At 44.1% G+C, this 6,156-nt stretch overlaps 1 long non-coding RNA gene across 2 annotated transcripts; it reads left to right on the plus strand.

Annotated features, from left to right (window-relative positions):
• The first annotated feature begins 786 nt into the window (after positions 1-786).
• LOC125455325 (uncharacterized) lies at positions 787-5,124 on the plus strand. Of its 2 annotated transcripts, none has more exons than XR_007248223.2 (3): positions 787-1,090; positions 2,056-2,266; positions 2,346-5,124. It is a non-coding gene; the product is annotated as an uncharacterized LOC125455325 (long non-coding RNA). The 2 variants fall into 2 exon arrangements; XR_009445148.1 differs by having other exon boundaries at positions 787-988.
• The last annotated feature ends 1,032 nt before the right edge of the window (positions 5,125-6,156 follow it).

The following is a 6,156-nucleotide window of genomic DNA, read 5'->3' on the forward strand; positions in this document are numbered from 1 at the left end:
ATAAATAACATCAAAGGATGATGTGAGTGCACAAGTGCAGAGATCCAGCAGGATGTTGCCTGTGCTGCAGCGATGGAGTTATGAAGAAAAAGTAGAGAGGCTGGGTTGTTTTCCTTGTGGAAGAGGAGGCTGAGTGGGGACCTGATTGAAGTGAACAAAGCTCTGGAGGGCATAGATTGTCTAGATAGGGAAAATCGTTTCCCCTTAGTACAGAGATCAATAACCGGGGGGACACTTTTAAAATAAGTAATTGGAGGTTTGAAGTGGATTCGAGGGAAAACAAATTCATGCAAAAGAGGTGAGTGAGTATCTATAATTAATAGCCTAAAAGTGACAGAGAGAGGGTTCTGGAGTACTGACCATTTACACATTAGCACTATCCCACTACCTCCTTTCCATTTACCCATTGCCATATAGTTACAATTTTAATCTTAGATGGGTACCGCTAGACACTTATTTAAAATAAGTTAACAAAATTGTCTTATTTATGGATTCAGACTTGAAAGATTGAAAAAGTAAATATTATGTACACATTGTCTATGAATAGGAAGGGAATAGAGGGATGTAGATCTTCTAAGAGAAGACAGTTTTAATATGGAAGGGTAAAATCTGTCAGCGCATGCTTGGAGGGCTGAAGGGCCTGCCTCTGTGCTGTATCGTTTTTTGTACTGCACCCTTCTCCAAATGCTCTATCACAGTAAAATTTGTATTGATTGAGGGTTTTCAACGTCAGGGCCGTTACCCAGCAGTCCCCGCGCTGGGAAAGGTCCCTGATTAACATTACAGGAGAGCACTGCGCAGGCGTCGTGCTGTTGAGTTCTTTGGAATGTATCTGCTGAGAGTGACGGCGACGAGGGAAGACTCTCTTTGGTCACATTCGCAGTCGGTGAAGATTGAAAGTGCAAAGGGAGAGATGGCAACAACTGTGGCCTGGGAGGGGTTTCTAAACATCTCTGGAAGGCAATGAAAACTAAAAATGAATCGACAGGTGCTGTATTTCCAGATCCAGGCCTTTGCCCCGGAAGAAGGTTCCAGTTTAGTGGTTGCCATCTTGACTGGGATTCGCGCACGCGCGACCGAACGTCATATCGTGAGTGAGGTTCCAACGGTCTCAGCTGGGTCCAAACGCCAGGCGTGTTACCGTAATTAACCATGGGGTTTTTAGCAGCATCACCCATTCCCAGCCACAGCTGACCTATGCAGCCTCGAGTTGCCATGGGCCTTAGATACATTCAGTTGAGTGGCTGTGGCTGCAACTCCTGATACGTAGGAGAGCTGAACGTCTAGTTTTGCATCACTTCAGCCCTGATTTCTAATCTGTGGCTGCTCAACGTGGAGAAGAGTGGGCGAGTCAGGGAATTCTGGCTAAAACAGCATTCTGTAGTACTTGGGTAAACCCGCAGGAGTTGGGACATGGGTTATTAATGAACATTCTTATTTAGGAAACTGGAATAGTCGTCAGCCCAGCAAGCTTTCTGTATCATTCTGGTAAGATCATGGCTGATCAGATTGTTACTTTAATTCTACATTCCTGCCTGTCCTCCATGAGAAGTGTCTTCCATGCCCAGCTGTCCCTGGGCATACACTGCCGACCATTGCATTTGATACCTGCCACAATGGTAACGTGAGCATAAGGAGAGGCAATCGTCTAGTGGTATTATCACTGGATTGTTAATCCAGAGAAAAAGGTGATGTTCTGGGGACCTGTGTTTGAATTTTGACACGGCAGATGGCAGAAATTGAATTCAATAAATAACTAGAATTAAGAGTCTAATGATGACTGAATCCATTGCCGATTGTTGGAAGAGTCATCTGGCTCACTAAAGTCCTTCAGGGATGGAAATTGCCATCCTTACCTGGTCTGGCCTACATGTGACTCCAGACCCACAGCAATGTGGTTGACTCATAACTGCCCCCTCGGCAATTAGGAATGGGCAATAAGTGCTGGCCGAGCCAGCGGTGCCCTCATCCCATGAATGAATAAGGAGTTAAAAAAAAGGTCTTAGACACTGGGAATTTCCTCATGACTTCGTTCTTTATTTTTGCTTTTATTAGTTTGAGTGGAAAGAACTTTCCATCACAGAAATGTTACAGTGTGGAAGGAAACCTTTTCACCAGCCACGTCTGCACTGGCACTTCACAAAAGCAACCTGACTGACTGAGAAGCTGGAATTATTTGCTCTGAATTTCCATCAATGGACTGATTGTGATACTGACATTGAGGTTGCTGACTAGCTCGCCGAGCTGGCTTGTTTTTGTTTTCAAGGTGAGCAAATCAACAATCTCACCCACGACCCGAGCTACAAATCTTTGCAAAATACTGACATTCTGTATTTCTTTTACAGAGGTTTGAGAGAAGCTGATTTGTGAATGGCAAATGCAAACTAAACATCACCAGTCAGGATCTGATTATCATCAGCTTTTCAATGTGGAAATAGAAATGCTTGCCTGTTCTGTCCATTGGGGAAAACCTCATCCTGAGACACAGAAACACCCAAATGAGATTGTTGCAGTGCACTGACTGTGTAAAGAGCTTTAACCAATTACGATGCCTGAATAACCATTCCAACATTCTCAGCCCAGATAAATTACACTTTTTTTATGTAAAAGAGGCTTTAGAAAATCATCCAACATGGAGAGACACAAAGATACCAGCACCATGGACAAACCATGGAAATGTGAGTACTGTGGGAAGGGATTCAGTTGGCCATCCCAGCTGGAAATACATGCACGCACTCACACGGGGGACAGGCCATTTAGGTGCTCCAAGTGTGGAAGAGGATTCGGAGAGTCATCCAAATTGCTTGCTCACTAGCGGGTTCACACTAATAACCAACCTTTTAAATGTCCATACTGTGGAAACTGCTAATAATGTTCTGGGGACCTGATGTCCCATAAATGCATTCACACCAATTAGAAACCTTTCAGGTGCTCTCACTGCAGGACTGGATTCAGAAAATCATCTGAAGGTTCTGTACATCAGCGCACCAATTCTTCCGGAGATTAATGCACTGCCTATAACCACACAAAGATGCGCACCCTTAGTTTCTGAGTTGGATCGTTTCACGTAGAAAGTTGGCCATGATCCAATGTGTTCGCAACGTTCATCAAGCATCTGTCTGTCCATCGGTGTAATGAGGGTTCTTTGAAATCTTGATCAGAATCTTGCGTCGAGTATTAGTTTAAAATACTCTTCAATAATCCCACTGGATAAACCTGTGCTTGCTGTCTATAGTTCTTTATTGTTCCTGTTCTTTTCATTCGATGTAAATTCATAGGAAGGCAAGCTGTAAGGAATGATGGGAGGGAAAATCATGTTCCCTTTCATTGTCCCAATTAAATCTACATTTCAGTAAAGTTTAGGCGGTAGGCTCTAATTCTCGATTTGGACACAGCTGTAATGTCGACTGTTGAAGAATCTCTAAACTGACAAGAATTGGATTCCCCCTGCAATTTCCGTGGGTGGGGCAGATGCAACAACAAACTGCAAAACCACAAAGAAAAACAGAAGTTGCTGGAAAAGCTCAGCAAGTCTGGCAGTGCTGTTCCCAGGAATCAGTATTGCGGCCAAAAACTGAAATTGCTGTAAACGGTCAGCAGATATGGCAGCATATGGGAAGAGTAATCAAAGTTCAGGTTTCCGGTCTGGTGGCCCTTCCTTGGAGCTGATCTTGGCTAGGTTATTGTCAGTTTTTATTCAGAAGGTAGGGTAGGTGGAATGTTTAAAGAGTAAGCAATGGGTGGGGGTAGAGTCCAAAACAATTGGGTAGATAAAGGAGTGGGTAACGGTCTGGCTAGGCAGGTGATAAGCTATTAACGGAGACTGCTGGTGGTGAACAACGAGTTGTGTGTAATCGTATTGGGATCAATTCTTTTCTGAACACACACTAATGAAGCGCACTTGTTTCCAGAGAGGACAATTTCAAAATCCTAAATGAGCCTAAACTGATAATGAACGCTACAACTCAGGAAGTACAGAAACTGGCCTTTCACAGCAAAGTCCGTTTCACTGAACGTCGCCCTCTGTCATTTTCCTGTGCTTGATATTTCAAGAATGACAGGCCTATGTTAATACAACCTGGTTTGGGTGAGACTTGATCTCACAACCTCGGCAATTCTTACCCCGCTCTCTGCGTGTCTTATTGCAATATTAACTGATCCCTTACAGTATCACTATAGCATACATTAAGAGGAAATATTGGGGATAACAGTCACTGGTTTGACTCGGACTCGAGCCGAAGCTCATGCTGCCACACCGCAAAGAATGGGCCACTACACTGTCACAGCGCCACATCATGAGACGAGGTGGAGCAGGAAATAAGTGCCATGATAGATGGTTTGTAAGGAGCACCATCAGACCCTCAACAGGAATACTCACCAAACAGCAAACTGTGATGAAGGAACACTGAATGAGGGCACGGAGCTACTCTGTGGCTCCAGTGATGCAATCGATGAGCACGCGGTCCTTCTATGACAGTACAGAGGCGCGAGAAATGCCGAGGCTGTGAACTCCAACCTCACCCGGGGCAGCTTTTATTTACACGTACCGGTAGCACAAGGATAAAGAGCATTTTTCAGCACAATAGCCTTTTATTGGAAAAGATTGGTTTCTGGGTTTGAGAAAGGTCTGGTCCTGGGGAAATATCTCAGCTGTCAACGAAAACCCTGCAAATATTCAACTCGCGCAGAAGCATCTATGGAGGTAGAAATGAAGATGGCGTTAGAGCGCCACGACCTTTCTCATATGGCTGGCCCTGAACGTGCTTAAAATTCAGGGCAAAGCTGTTTTGCTCATTGTACTTTGCACCCACACATACAGTTCATTGCAATAGTCGAAAATGAATTAGAGTTATCTAATTTTTAAACTTGCCCCGCATTTATTTCAGCTTAAAGAAAGCACTGCTGATAAGAAGAAGGTTAAACTGCAAAACTAACGTGCTTTGTTCCTGGGTTTCTTGGCTGGAGATTACTGAGTACTAAATGGATTATACTTCTTGGTAGTGATTACTGTTGCATTTTTAAGGCACTTGATTAAGGCTGGAAATGGATCTCCGAGCAAACTGTTCATTAGGGAATATCTTTCCTGTACAATTTTAAATAAAGTTTGATCAGTTGCATTCAGAATTGATCACGTGGAAATTTATGCCAGATCTTCCAAAGCCATGAGCTTCTGTTTTACTCAATCTTATACAGCGGCACACATTCACGAAATTTCGTTACATTTCAAGTCCGAGATTGTTTCTCAACGCTTCCCCCGACCACACCCGATACCTATTCCCTCAACCACCCACAGACTCTCTCTCTCCCTGAGAAATTCACTCCGTATGGGACTGCAAACGAGTCTTTCAAAATATTTTGGAAACGGTTTTTCGGTGCAACAGGAATTCAGCTCCTATCTTTTATTTTTCGTCGATGGTTTTGAATGTCTGACTTCTAGTTATTGGTTCACTTGAAAGAGGGAACTTCCCCCTTTTTCCTCTCTCCAAAACTCAAATCATCTGCAAAATGTCCATGAGGTATTCCTTTCACTAGTGTGGGCATTTCCAACTTTTCTAACATCCCTCGTGAACAAAATCCTGTCGCGGTAAACCCCGTTATTGTTCTCTGGAATGTTTTAACACCCCAGTAAGCTCCATCAAGACCTTTCTTTTCAAATAATAGAATCCCGACAGTGTGGAACGTACCATTCGGCTGATCGAGTCTGCACCGACCCTTGAAAGAACATCCCACCCAGACCTAGCGGCCGCCCTATCTCTGCATTAACTCTGGTTTAACCTACACATCCCTGACAGCACAGAGCAATTTAGCAAGGCCAATCCACCTAACCTGCCCATCGAACAGCAGTGCAACCACTGAGGCACTGTACGATCCTGGTAAACCCTGTCTGTGTCATATCGGATATCTTTACAACCATGAACCCCAGTAAGCAAAGTCTGTGCCCTTTCTGATAACTTTATACCCTGGAAACCCAGTTTCGTGAAAGCACGCCGGACCCACGAACCCAAATGCAGAGCAGCAAAACTCTCCTCTGTGCTGTACAATCTCCTTAGCACTGCAGGAAAGGTATTTGCTGTTACTGCTCTCAAATCGGGATCGGTTTACCCTGTGCCTTCGTCAGATTTCTGCTTCCAGTAAACACTTCACTCTGGAAGAAAT

The sequence above is a fragment of the Stegostoma tigrinum genome, unplaced genomic scaffold (genome assembly GCF_030684315.1).
Source record: "Stegostoma tigrinum isolate sSteTig4 unplaced genomic scaffold, sSteTig4.hap1 scaffold_636, whole genome shotgun sequence".
NCBI classification, from domain to species: domain Eukaryota; kingdom Metazoa; phylum Chordata; class Chondrichthyes; order Orectolobiformes; family Stegostomatidae; genus Stegostoma; species Stegostoma tigrinum.